This window comes from Bidens hawaiensis, unplaced genomic scaffold (assembly GCF_021521415.1).
Source record: "Bidens hawaiensis isolate Kalapana, Puna unplaced genomic scaffold, B.hawaiensis_p1.1 tig00019445_1, whole genome shotgun sequence".
NCBI classification, from domain to species: Eukaryota; Viridiplantae; Streptophyta; class Magnoliopsida; order Asterales; family Asteraceae; genus Bidens; species Bidens hawaiensis.
In genome coordinates, this window is record NW_027492953.1 from 190,694 (window position 1) to 205,376 (window position 14,683).

General features: G+C 33.5%; 1 pseudogene; it reads left to right on the plus strand.

Annotated features, from left to right (window-relative positions):
* The first annotated feature begins 2,901 nt into the window (after positions 1 to 2,901).
* Positions 2,902 to 4,514, plus strand: LOC143558369 (PR5-like receptor kinase pseudogene; annotated as a pseudogene).
* Positions 4,515 to 14,683: the final 10,169 nt, after the last annotated feature.

The following is a 14,683-nucleotide window of genomic DNA, read 5'->3' on the forward strand; positions in this document are numbered from 1 at the left end:
CTTGCTGAATATAGAGAGTGTTTGTTTTCAGGTTATCTCAGGATCCGGTAGTTCGTTACAGTGGGAGCCGGGTAGGGACAGAGAATGGGTCAGGGTAGTTTTAGCCGTGACTGACGTGTTGGAACTCCGAGGAGCTTCAACGGGCCTTCAGGTTAATTGATGAGAAGGCGGTGGCAACTAGAGAAGTTTAATGTTCGAATTACAGAAGTACGATCAGGAGTGCAGACGAGAGTGTTCAAGGCCTCCGAGTGGGAGATTGTTGGGTTCGTAGGCCTTGTTGGCCCGGTTTATTATTTGAAGTCCAAATGGCAGACGGGTGTAGGAGACCGAAGCCCGGCCCGATTATTTCTTATTTAATAAGATGCAAACCCTAAACTAGTCTCTATATATATGACGTTATGTACTTGTAATCCCTTTGTCACTCGATAAAGAAATACCTAGTTGCCACCCGTGGACGTAGGTCAGTTTAGACCGAACCACGTTAAATCATCGTGTTCGTTTATTGCTTTCGTGTTCGTGTTCAATTCGTGTGTGCGTTCAATCCTAACACGTAATGTTTATCTATTTAATTAATTTTACAAAATTATTTCGTTTTCTTAGAAATCAATTGTAGTTCTTGGGAAGATTTGAAATTCTTGGCTGTAAATATGACATTTCAAATTTGTATATTGGTTTGTAGTAATTAGTTCTATAATTGGAGGACTGTTTTTGTACTTTTGAGACAATGTTTCTAATTTGGTTGACTCTTTTTGCAGTGTGAAGATGGGCTGGACTTTTGTTTTAATTCGAAAGATATTAAAAGGATTTAACACATGTGTTTAAAACTTAACTGCAATATTATATCAAAAGTAGACGAGGGGGAGGTGGTAAGCCAGGTTTCTAAATCAATAAAATTCATCTCTTTAGCCTCTTTTTCTTGACTTTGCCCATCTTTATGTGTTTTTATAACACAAAGTGATTCTGAATTCCACTGTAAATGGCTCATGACCATCTTTATGTTTACAGAAAATGTTACTTTATTTTTTCTCTCTAAATCAAAGTCATCGTTTACTAATTAATTTAGGATGTTGATTCCCATAGTGGATGTCACGGTTGTCAATTTGTCGCCGGCCATCAAATGTTCTTGTAAGATATAAGCATAAGTTAGGATTTACGACACCAACACGGGGGGATCTGCTGCTTACTGCTCACGGAAACATCCGACCTATACTATAAGTCGTCCGCCTATTTTTCTGATCTCCTTTTCTTCTATTCATCATATTTTTGGCTTTGACCCATTCAAGGTGAAAAATGGGGTTGATGATGTTGGCTAAAAAAGAGGGAGAGAGGAGAGCCTTGGGGTACGCTCACTTCTGCATTTTTGTTTAGGTTCTGGAGATTCTCAATCGCTTTTTTTAGTGGGGAGGAAGAGTGCGTGAATGACGATTCTCAGACGAGGGAATCGTTCCTCTCTAAATAAAAAGAAGCTAGTTCTCTTGATAGAGCTTTCACGTCTGCGCATAGAATTTTTTTCCTATCAAAAACATGAAAAGGCAAATAATACTATCTTGTTCAAACTTGTTACTTTTATCTCTTGCTATTTCAAAGTTTGCTTATGCATCTTTGGAAGAAGCCAATGCTCTTCTTGAATGGAAAGAGAGCTTGCAAAGTCCAGACACCACCCCGTTGTATTCTTGGACAGGCGCCGTTATGAATTCTACTGATTCACCATGGGCAGGTGTAAGTTTAAATGCTGATGGGGCCATTCAGGAGTTGTACCTCCCAAATTCTGGACTAAACGGTACGCTTAACCAGTTCCCATTCTCTTTACTGCACAAGCTTACTCGTTTTGAGCTTAGCGTAAACCACCTTTTCGGTCCAATCCCCGCACAAATCCGACTCCTGTCCAACCTTGTTTATCTTGATCTTTCAGGGAATATGTTTTCTGGGGTAATTCCACCAGAAATAGGGATGTTAGCCAATCTCGAGACCCTTCACCTTTTCGAAAATCAATTAAATGGGTCAATACCACAAGAGATTGGTCAACTAAACTTTCTGTTCGATCTTGCCTTGGGTGATAATTATCTTGAAGGAGAACTGTCTCCAACACTCGGCAACTTAAGAAACTTGGCTAAATTATATCTTGATAATAATAGGCTTTATGGTCAAATTCCATATGAGTTAGGACAGCTAATCAATCTTGTAGAATTACAAATTCGTAGCAACTATCTCAATGGTATTATTCCCTCCACCATTAGGTATTTGAAGTCTCTCACTCTGTTGGCATTGACCAAAATCCAACTCAGTGGTTCTATTCCTTCATCACTAAAGAACCTGAGAAACTTGCGCTACTTGTATCTTAATGATAACAAACTATCTGGCCATATACCACAAGGAGTACTTACAAGTCTAAACTTGTTACAATTAGTAATTGCTAATAATCAATTGTCTGGCCCTTTACCCGAAGATTTGTGCCATGGAGGAAGGCTTCAGTATTTATCATTAAGTTATAATCAACTCACAGGCCCCGTATCTATAGGCCTAAAGAACTGCTCCAGCTTAACAAGAGCTTATTTTGATTTTAATCAATTTACTGGAGATATATCGGATAGCTTTGGGGTGTATCCAAGTTTAGATTACCTTGACATCAGCCATAACAATTTTCATGGGAATCTTTCTCAGGACTGGAGTAATAAATGCAAGAATTTAACAACTTTAGTGATGGGATACAACAACATCAGTGGTTTCATACCATCTGAGTTTGGAAATTTAACTCAGCTATAAGTGCTTGATCTTTCTTCAAATAATTTGGTTGGTGAGATTCCAAAGGAACTTGGTAAGATGAAAAATATTTGGTATTTGTCCTTAAAAGAAAACACACTTTCAAGTTTTATGCCTCAAGAACTTGGATCACTTCACATGATGGAACATTTTGATCCAAACAAATTGAACGGGCCGATACCAAACTACATTGGTGAGTGGGAACAAATTCGGTACTTGAATCTTAGTAATAACAAGCTCTGTGGAAAAATCCCATCTGAAGTTGGTGAATTAACTAACCTTACCACACTTGATTTCTCTTGGAATTCACTCACGGAAGAGATACCAAGTGAAATTCAAAGTTTAATAAATTTGGCAAGTCTAAACCTTACACACAATAGATTGTCTGGTTCAATTCCCAATGCCTTTGGAAAATTTCCTAGCAAGATTGATGTGAACCTGTCTTACAATGAACTAGTAGGTCCAATGCCCACCTCATTTGCTATAGTCAAGAATTCGTCCATACAGGTGTTCCAAGGCAATCCAGGTTTGTGTGGAAATGTTAGTGGATTGAAACTTTGTGAAAGTCAAATTTTGGTTAATAAACATAAAAACATATTTCATCAAAGGCTCATCCTTGTAATAATGTTCCCTCTTTTGGGGGCAACATTTTTACTTGGCTTATTAATATGGAAATTTAGCTGGAGAAAAAAGGCCAAGTACAATATCACTGCTAAAATTTTCCTAAATAATAATGAATTTCTCGCTCTAAAAAGGTACTCTTATTCACAAATCCAGAAGATTACAAACTCCTTTGAAGTCAAACTAGGTCAGGGTGGCTTTGGATCCGTGTACAAAGGATCATTAAGCAATGGAAATTTAGTGGCAGTGAAGGTTTTAAGTGAATCAAAGGGTAATAGTGACGATTTCATTAATGAAGTTGCCAGTGTCAGTAGGACGTCTCATGTTAATATTGTCAGTCTAGTGGGATTTTGTTTAGAGGGTCGTCGAAGCGCGTTGATCTATGAATTCATGCCTAATGGATCCCTTGAGAAGTTCATATATGGTCGAAGCGCGTTGATCTATGAATTCATGCCTAATGGATCCCTTGAGAAGTTCATATATGGTCGGGATTCTTCAAGTATTAATCAACTTGGGTGGAAGAAGTTGCATCAGATTGCTATTGGGATTGCTAGAGGTTTAGAATACTTGCATAGGGTTGTAACACATGGATCTTACATTTTGACATAAAGCCCCATAATATACTTTTGGATCAAGATTTTTGCCCTAAGATATCCGACTTTGGGCTGGCAAAGCAACTCCTAGAGAAAAGAAGCATGATATCCTTGTCTCATATGAGAGGGACGCCTGGGTATATTGCTCCTGAATTAATTTCTCTGAATTTCGGTCCAGTCTCCCACAAATAAGATGTTTATAGTTATGGGATGATGATCCTAGAAATGGCTGGAGGGAGGAAAAATGTTAAAAATGATGTTGATCAAACAAGTGAAATATATTTTCCTGATTGGATATATAAGAAAGTTGAATCAGAAGAACAACTTGGACTGCATGGGATTGTGAGCAATGAAGAGAACGAATTAGCAAGGAAGATGATTGTTGTGGGCTTGTGGTGCATACAAACTAATCCCCTGAACCGTCCGGCTATCACCAAGGTACTGGAAATGTTAGAAGGTGGCTTAGAGCTATTGGAAATGCCTCCAAAACCTTGCATGTTTTCACCACAAAGATCAGGTGATCTTTCAGTTACAGATTAGTTGCATTCTTATTGTTTAGTATTAACACTTTATAATGTCTGTGTCATTTAAATATTGCTGTGTTAATTAATTCCTAATAATTGTTAGAGAGAATGTGTGCTTATACAAGCTAATACTGCAATTTTGCTAAGTATTACATACCAAGGTTAGTTTAGTTATTAGGTAGTATACAAAAATGGGTGGATTGCATAGTTGCATTTAACTATATGAATTAGTTGAATATCTAGTTAAGGAGTATAAAGATATCTAAAATTATTAGATTCATTAAGACAAATATGATTTGAGGTCAAATTATATACCGAGTCTAAAAGTTATTGTTGAAAGTCCTTGTTTTTGTTTGTTCGATACTCTCTTCGTCTCACTGCGCAAAATAGAGGAATCATGTGTATCAACGCCAATAGCAAAGCTCGTTGATAGTGGACAAACAGATTGCAGCCAAATTTTTTCAGGTTCGGTTTGTTAATAATGACCAGCTCTAATAATCATGTCTCTCTAGAGCAAAGTTAAATTTTGGATAGCCAAGTGCTTCCATGCTGGTCTAAACAAGCAAGTTTGACAAAGAATCATCACTAGCTCTCGGTTAGGCATTTCATCGCATGTTATATGCATGTAAAGCAACTTGCTAAAATTGATCAATGAGAACTGAATTAAGAAAGCAACTTGTTATATGCATGTAGGCATTTCATCAAACATGTTATGTGCTAGTAAAGAAAACTGAAGAAAGCAAGCATGCATACCTTCGAGTTAAAATAGTTTCGAGAATATATAGAATTAACGAGCACAAGTTAGGTACAATAGGAACGAATTTGAACCAGTATCATATGTGAATGTTAAAAAGCTTTTGACTCATAACCAATATTCATGTAAAAATAGAGTCTTTAAAAGGGGAGCTCCTAGTTTCAAAACTTACGCAACGAAGTAGTTTATAAATATTGATGTAAAAATAGAGTACAGTCAAATTTACCGTTAAAGAAATGAGAAACCACATCTAACTAATCACGTGTATTTAAGACAAAATAGCAAATATTATCAAATTGTATTTAGTATTTACATTATATTCAATTTTATTTTAAGGTATTTACGTATATCATATGCTTTTCTAATGCTTAATTTTTTCAAACGCATTAGGTTTCTTATATAGCCTTAGTAACCAAACATGGATATGCCAAAATATAAGGCTATGTTATAGATCATTCTTCTTATCTGTAATTATCATTTAGGTTTCTTATATAGCCTTAGTAACCAAACATGGATATGCCAAAAGATAAGGCTATGTTATAGATCATTCTTCTTATCTGTAATTATCATTTATTACACTAGTGTCACCTCAGTACTACCCAGGGACGCCCAAGCATCTAGGGGGCTGAAGTGAATAGCAAATCTGGGACTTTTTAAAAAATGTTTGGGTTCTTATTCCGCGTTTATTTTTTATAAACTACACTACAAGAATTTTGTCCTATCCAGACACCAGTTTTTGAACTTTTTCCGACAACATGTAGTTGGGACAAATCTAAAATACTTATCCTGACTACATGTTGTCGGGAATAGTGTTGTTGGTATAGCTTCGTCCCGAAAAATAACATAAATACTTATCCCGACTACATGTCGTTGGGATATATATTACAAAAACTTTTTTAAGAAAATGTTTTATTTTTAATAAAAAACATAAAAAATATTTTATAATTATAATAATATAATATTCACTTATCTATGCCGACGACATGTTGTCGGGATAGAATTTAAATATTATTTTATTTATTTATCTATACCGATGACATGTTGTCGGGATAGAACGTAACTATTATTTTATTTCTTTATCTATGCCGACGACATGTTGTCGGGATAGATTTTAAATACTATTTTATTTCTTTATCTATACCGACGACATCTGGTTGGTATAGATAAATGAAGAAAATAATATTTAAACTCTATCTCGACAACATGTCGTCGGGAAAAAAATTACATAAAATATTTAAAAAAAATCAAGTATTTGTTTCTAAAATAAAAGGATTAATAATAAAGAAATAAAAAACCTATACTGACGACACAACATGTCGTCAGTATAGGTAAATAGCATCATTAAAGTTTGCTGCTAATGCCTCGCTGGAGATTTTTCCGGAAAACTTTCCGGGGACAAGTTCCGAGACTTAAAACGTAACAAACGCGAGATACAACACAATGTCAAACATAATATCCAAATAACAAAGTTATTAACAACAACAAAACAATTTATTTCTCATTAAATCGGTATTTCAGATCACATACAAACACGAGATACGAACAACTTCAAAAATGAAATATAAAAACTAAGGAGATCTTGATGGTGGTAGTTTGAAGGAGTTCTTAATGGTGGCAAGACGGAGGCGGAGATGTTGACGGTGGCGTTTGACGGAGGTGGTGGCGTTTGATGGTGGTCGTTGAAGGTGACGGTGGTGGTTGAAAGCGGTCTAGATTTAATTGTTGCAAGTTGAAGGTGGTGGTTGATAAAGGGTTTGGTGTTAATGAAGTAAATGGATGAATGATGGAGATTTATTATTGAAATGGAGAAGATGGTGAAAGAAGGAATGTTGCTAGCCATTGGATTAAAATTAATCAAGGGCCATAAAGCATTTTCAATTGATCACACGGATCGTGACTTTTCCCGACGACATGTCGTCGGGATAGCACTCCATGAAAATAATAGCGGGTAAATTTCATTTAGGCGCATAAGTTAAATTATTTTCAATATATTTCATGAAACTTATCCCGACGACATGTCGTCGGGATAAGTTAGCATATTTTTAATTTTTATTTGCTTTTTATTTATATGTATAATGCTTTTAAAAAAATTAAAAAATAAATTTTAATTTTCTATCCCGACAACATGTTGTGGGGATTAGTTTGTATTTATTTAATTTTCATATGTTTTATTATTTATTGTGTACTATGTTTTAAAAAAAAAAGTAAAAATAAAATTTTGTTTTTCTATCCCGACGAGTCGTCGGGATAGGAAGACATTTATAATTTTTTTTCTTTTTTAATTTATATCTCAAATAATTATTTTTATATTTCTCAACTAATTACTTTTGTATTTGTAATACATACAATGATGGCTATATGCATACATACATATATTGATGATTACATGTCGTCGGTGTATAGGCTTTGTCACGAAACGTTTAATACATACATGCATAAATACACAAACATACATACGTTCATACATAACTGCTTACATACATGGATACACACATACATATATACATACACACACATACATACATGCATACATAACTACTTACATGCATACACATACATACACACACATACATACACACACATACATATATACATACATACATGCATGCATGCATACATATACTTTACGTGCATTATACATACGTGCATTGATGGCTAAATATATGGTTACATGTATGTATGTATGTATATAGGTATGTTTGTATGTATGTAGCCATGCATGTATGTCTGTGCGTAACCATGTATGTATGTATGTACGTATCTAACCATCTATATATGTATGTATGTATGTATGTATGAATGCATGTATGTATGTAACCATCTATGTATGTTTGTATGTACATATCTAACCATCTATATATGTATGTAACCATCTATGTATGTATGTAACCATGTATGTATGTACGTATCTAACCATCTATATATGTATGTATGTATGTATGTAACTATCTATGTATGTATGTATATACGTATCTAACCATGTATGTATGTATGATGTATGTATGTATGTATGTATGTAACCATCTATGTATGTTTGTATGTACGTATCTAACCATCTATGTATGTATGTATGTATGAATGCATGTGTGTATGTAACCATCTATGTATGTTTGTATGTACGTATCTAACCATCTATGTATGTATGTATATATGCATGTATGTATGAATGCATGTATGTATGTACCCATCTATGTATGTTTGTATGTACGTATCTAACCATTTATTATTTATTTCTAATTTTAGATGATTCAAAGAAAAGAAAAAGTAAAATTTAAAAAACTCTATCACGACAACAAATCGTCAGGATTGGAGAGTTAATTTTTTATTAATTTATTTGTAATTTAAGATGATTTAAAGAAAAAAAAATAAAATATAAAAAACTCTATCCCGACAAGAAGTCGTCGGGATTGGATAGTTATTTTTTTTATTAATTTATTTATAATTTAAGAATACTTAAAGAAAAGAAAAAAATAAAATATAAAAAACTCTATCCCGACAACAAGTCGTCGGGATTGGATAGTTAATTTTTTATTATTTATTTATAATTTAAGAATACTTAAAGAAAAGAAAAAATAAAATATAAAAACTCTATCCCGATAACAAGTCGTCGGGATTGGATAATTAATTTTTATTAATTTATTTCTAATGTAAGATGATTTAAAGAAAAGGAAAAATAAAATATAAAAATTCTATCCCGACAACAAGTCGTCAGGATTGGTTAGTTAATTTTTTATTTTTTATTTCTAATTTAACATGATTTTAAAGAAAAGGAAAATTTTAATATAAAAACTCTATCCCAACAACATATCGTCGGGATAGGGTAGTTAATTTTTTTTAATATATCTTTCTAATTTACGATGATTTAATGAAAAAGAAAAATAAAATTTAAAAAACTTTATCATGTTGTCAGGATTGGATAGTTCATTTTTTATTATTTATTTATAATTTAAGATTACTTAAAGAAAAGAAAAAATAAAATATAAAAAATTTTATCCCGACAACAAGTCGTCGGGATTGGATAGTTAATATTTATTAATTTATTTATAATGTAAGATGATTTAAAGAAAAGGAAAAATAAAATATAAAAATTCTATCCCGACAACAAGTCATCGGGATTGGTTAGTTAATTTTTTATTTCTAATTTAACATGATTTTAAAGAAAAGGAAAATTTTAATATAAAAACTCTATCCCGACAACATATCGTCGGGATAGGGTAGTTAATTTTTTTTTTAATATATCTTTCTAATTTACGATGATTTAATGAAAAAGAAAAAAAAATTAAAAACCCAACCCGTTTTATGATTTGTTGTAGTTATTTGACGAACCCAACCCGACAACAAATCATAAAACGCCATCCTAAAATGCCACAATAACTTTTATTTATATAGATGAAACATACTTGAAAAAGTAAAATTATGAAAAGATAGTAAAGAAATACTAGATTAACCCTTGGTAGGCTTAACGTAATATCCCAACCGAAGATGGATAACACCAATCTAACCCCGGGTGGGCTTAGCTCAGTATTCTCCGGTGAACCGGTACTATCAACAGCTTACGAACTCCGGTGGCCATAACCTGCAAAACCGAACACCGTGAGCTCGTTACAAGAAGGGGAATAGGGGGGGTCTTCTCGTAACCACCCTCCAGCGTGAGAATCAGTATGGTAAGTGGTGAGTAATTCTTTATGAGAATGAGAGAGTGTGGGATGCCTTTACCGTTAATTCTCATGTGTTATTTATAGCTGAAGAGGGGAGAAGATGATTGGACCAGCTGTCCCACTCACCGGAACCTTCCATTCTTATGGTTGTGCATGATAATGGGTGCTGATTGGTAAGATAGCTGGCGTACTGAAATCCTTGTCGTGGATAGGTACAACGTTGGCCCATTCTTACTGGTCCATCGTGCTTACGGGAATCCCAACCTGTGAATTGTTCTTTCCCTTCTTCATCACGTGTTGTCATGTGCTTTATCACAACAAGTCTTCCATTGAAATTCTTTAGTTATTAATTGCTAAGTGCTTCTTCCGCGAAAGATTTGTATCTCTTTACGCAGAAGGAAATCTTCGGGCGGGTGGTTGTCCTTGGTTTAATCGTACTTCCTCTATGAGGGACATTTGTCCCTCTGCAGAAGATCTTCTGCACCACGGAGGAATTTATCCTCTTATGTGAGTTAGTACCTACCTCCACAGATAGATTTTTTTATAGATGAATTTTTATTAGCATAGTTGAAGACCAAGGCCGGCGCGTTAGTGTTACAAATTAACGCTAGGGTTTTGGGCCCCCATAATTTTGTAGGCCCCAAATTATATATATTGTAATTAATCTATACTATATATAAAGAGAATCCCAATGACCTCTTAGTTTTTAAAAGGTACAAGATTTGTTGCTAATTTTACACCCTTTGTTGCATGTCTTATGGTGTTTAAGAGGACATTATGGACTTTAAATCAGTGTCACCCACGAACACATTAATTCTTTAAATTACAATTACAATTTTTACACTTCAACTATACTAAGCTTTTGTAAATTTAAATAATAGTTATCTTTCAACCCCCCCCCCCCCCCTCCCCCTCCTCCCTTTAAGTTTACCCATGTATTTGACAAGTTTATTTATATTTTTTGTTTTTTCTTCTATATCTTTTAATATATTATGTATTAAAAAAATCGAGCGTACCGTTACGTTGTTCTTATTTTTGCCAACATTTTGATATAAAGTTTGTTGAATATCGAGGTACGAATTATAATGTACAAATCATTGTTGCATCAAGGTACAAATCTTTGAAGGGTGTAAGTTGCAACTTTTTTATTTACAACATTTGGGCATTTTTTTCCTTATGCATGCAACTTTATTCATATTTTATTAAAATGTATCTCAAATACAAATAAGTAATAAGCTAGTAATGTTAACAATTTTCAATTTCATGTTAAAAAAATAGGAAAATTGGAAATAAATAATCCCACCTTTTATGTATTGGCCGATAATAATCTCACTTTTAAAAATCACTAGCAACGGTCCCACCTTTTAACTATTTTTGTCTCACTGGTCCTCCGTTAAAAAATACTTAACGTCGTTATGTTTTTTCCCTAGTTTCAAACCGATGTTTTAGGGCTTTTGATCGGAAGAAAGATACGAGTCGACCGATGTAAAACTTATCTCTAAATGGTGATCCAAACGATGAAACAATGTTTCAATTCGGGTGCTTGAATTTCCAATTAACAAAAATCAAGTCATTTGAATCACCGTTTCGAAATAAGTTTTACATCAGTCGACTCATATCGTTCTTCCGATCAAAAGCCCTAAAACATAGGTTTGAAATTAGGAAAAAAACATAAGGACGTTAAGTATTTTTTAACGGAGGACCAGTGAGACAAAAATAGTTAAAAGGTGGGACCGATGCTAGTGATTTTAAAAGGTGAAATTATTATCGGCCAATACACAAAATGTGGGATTATTTATTTCCAATTTTTCAAAAAAAATATGTTGTGTAATAGAGTCATATAATATGTAAAATTTATTGATGGTAAACAATTAAAAACTTCTGTAAAAGTAAAAAAATCAATCTTAGTTACATGTATGAGTTACAGTTTAAAATGAACTAGGTAACACAAGCAAAACAAATTAACATATTTCAAAGAAAATTGCGGCCAACGAAAAGACAAAACCACATCATTGCAGCCACGAGCTAGGCGGTATCAACGCTATTGACAACAAATCGTAAAAAAATGTCTTAAATAAAAAAAATGTTTAAAAAACAAAAAAAGTTGATGTGTCCTAACCATGTCCAATCATGTAAAACAACGGCGTGCTTACAATACCAAACAATTTTACTCACTAAGTTTATCAATTTTTCTTCATGTTTTTTAACATACTAACTTATTAACTTTTCTCTTACATAAATTAGGAATTTGTTATGAATTAAACAAAGAAGGAATTGAAAGATTGTTCGGGTATCTATAAAAAATATATAGCATTATTGGTTTGATAAAAACAAATATAATGGATGCATTATTTTTCCAGTGTCCAAACATGGTCCGGAAGATATAGCAGTGAAAGATAAGAAAAAAAGAAACTCATCCTCTAGCAAATGCAACAATGAAAGACGAAAACTTAAGGTAACTCTTTTTATAATAGTCTCAACGATGGGGAAGGGTGTTCGAATAATGTAAACGACATAATTGAGGGGTGTAAGGCCTATGATTAAAACTAATCTCATCACGATGCAAGTGGTTAACACCCAAATTTTTAATGTTTAATTATTATGTATTTATGTTTGTATATGTTATTATTCGTGTTTTAGTTTATTGATGGTTTTTGGAAGTAGATGATAATTTTAATGTTAAATTATCATGTATTTAACATATGTAAGGCTTATGACATACGTAGATCATGTTGATGCTAACTTTTTTTTTTGAACGACTTAGCTTTTGCACACAATAGGGTTTTAATCCATGACGATGGCCTTCTATTTCACACCTTAATCACCTTACATTTCCACCAAAGTGGTAATGGCACATTACTAACTAAAAAGTTTTAATAAGAATAAAAACAATTAATGTAAGAAACTTTTGTAAAATATTACCCGAATAAGAAAACTAGCGTAAGTACTATACACAATATCACGAGAGGAATAATAAAAATTATAAATAAATTTCGCGTCGCAAATAGTCGACGCCGCAGCATCGTGCGGGTTTTATACTAGTATAAAATAACGATCATTTGGTTCTAATAGGAAACAAGCAACTTGTTGGTAAATTGTAAACTATATTATATAATTTATATGGCCGACCGGTGTTCGAACCCCACTTTTTTTAGTATTTTATTTTTTTGGGTATACCTTACACTTAGGAGGGACACGGCGCCTCATGATTCCTAACAAACTCAATATTTTCTTTTTTTTTCACAATAAAGATCATCTCAATATTTTTTTTTTCTCGTACTTTTTACTACTTTTAATTTTTTTTAGAACAAAATTTAATTTAATTCAACAACTTAAGTGTATGTGCAAAACGGGCTAATTAATTCAACAAAATTTAATTCAGTAACTTAAGAGTATATTGTGGATTAAATGTCTAAAAAAAAAGAGGGCTAATTTTCAAAGTGGATGTCGATAAGGTATATGACTCACTAAACTGGTGTTTTCTTGAGTCAGTTTTAGAACAAATGAATTTTCCGATTAAATGGAGAGTGGATTTCGGCAATTCTGGTGGGTGGAAGATCATCTATGTTAGTAAACGGTTCACCTACGATGGAATTCTCGTGCTACCGGGGGCTCCGACAAGGCGACCCGCTATCTCCGTTTTTATTCGTAATTGCAATGGAGGCTTTAACGTGTATAATTAAACGGGCCAGTAGTATGGGGGTCTTTAAGGGTCTGAAATGTGGAATGGGTGGTCCGGTGATATCGCACCTTCTATTTGCAGACGGTGTTGTGTTTGTTGGTGAATGGAAAATGGAACAATGTGTTGAATTTAAGACGAATTTTAAGGTGCTTCTATTTGGTGTCGGGCCTGAAAATCAACCTTACAAAGAGTTATAAATTGAGAAATAGAAAATAGAATTATCTATTATTAATTTGAGTTTTTTGTTGTAATTACAAAGAAAGACACTTTCAAGTTAAATAGAAAAAAACTTCACAGTAACAATGGAAGTGCAATAATATATAAAAGAGATTGATCTTTAATTGATTCACTCAAACGGCTCCATCTGGCTGTCAATTAGGTGTAGGAATCTCCAAAGAAAGGAAAGGAGATAAATAATGATCCTTGTTTTATTTATTTTTCTAACACTCCCTCTCAAGTTGAATAGTAGGATCTTCAATATTCAACTTGGCAAGACACTCGCTTAATATTCTTCCGTTCACAGCCTTTGTTAATATATCTGCTAGTTGGTCTTCTGATAAAAAAAATGGTAGTTCTATAATCCCTGCTTCGAGCTTTTCTTGATGATGTGTCTGTCAGCCTCCACATATTTTGTACGATTGTGTTGAACCGGATTTGAAAGATTTTGGAACTTGGGATTCGATCAGAAGAGCTCGGGTTATCCTTAGTAAAATACGATTTTTTCATTCGATGGTTCCGTTTTGTTCGGGAGTGTGGGAGCATGATGTTTGGTGAATAATTCCTTTTGTTTGGCAAAATTGTTTCATGGAATTGTTAACAAATTCCTCCCCCTCCCCCATTTATCGGACCGAAGAACTTGGATATTGGTTTTGAATTATGTTTGTATCATGGTGTAATATATAGTAAACTTGTCAAAAACGTCAGATTTATTTTTTTAAAAAATAGACCCATCTCATACGAGTGCAATCATCAACAAATGAAACAAAAAAACGAAAGTGCTGCCCCAGTAATTTTTGCCGGCCCCCAGACGCCTGAATGAATAAGTGAAAATGGTAAATCAACTTTTGTATTGTTTGGTTTAAAGGTATGTC